We start from the raw sequence: 418 nt of genomic DNA on the forward strand, positions 1-418 counted from the left end.
GACACACTAGCAGACACTCCTGTCCCTGCAGATGTGGATCCCCCTAGCACTGCCAAGCAAGGTCATCCGCAGAAATGTTTAAACAATGTAAAACATGTCAATAAAAGTTATATGAAAAAGTTATGTAAGTATAAAAAATATAAAACTATAAAAAATAATCAATATAGTATTTATTATATGCTTAAAAATGCTTTCAAAATTGTTAACAAACATTTATGTGAAACAAGTGTATGTACTTATAAAAAATAAATGTATCACACGTCAAAAAATAAAAGCACCATTTTGAAATGTACAACACTGTTCAAAAATGATCTACATATTTTAATTAATATTACAATTATACTAAAAATATTGTTTAAATATAACAATGAAAATGTTTTTCTTATGTGTACAAATATATATGTAATTATAATTGTAT

This window comes from Triturus cristatus, chromosome 2_2, assembly GCF_964204655.1.
Source record: "Triturus cristatus chromosome 2_2, aTriCri1.1, whole genome shotgun sequence".
Lineage (NCBI taxonomy): Eukaryota > Metazoa > Chordata > Amphibia > Caudata > Salamandridae > Triturus > Triturus cristatus.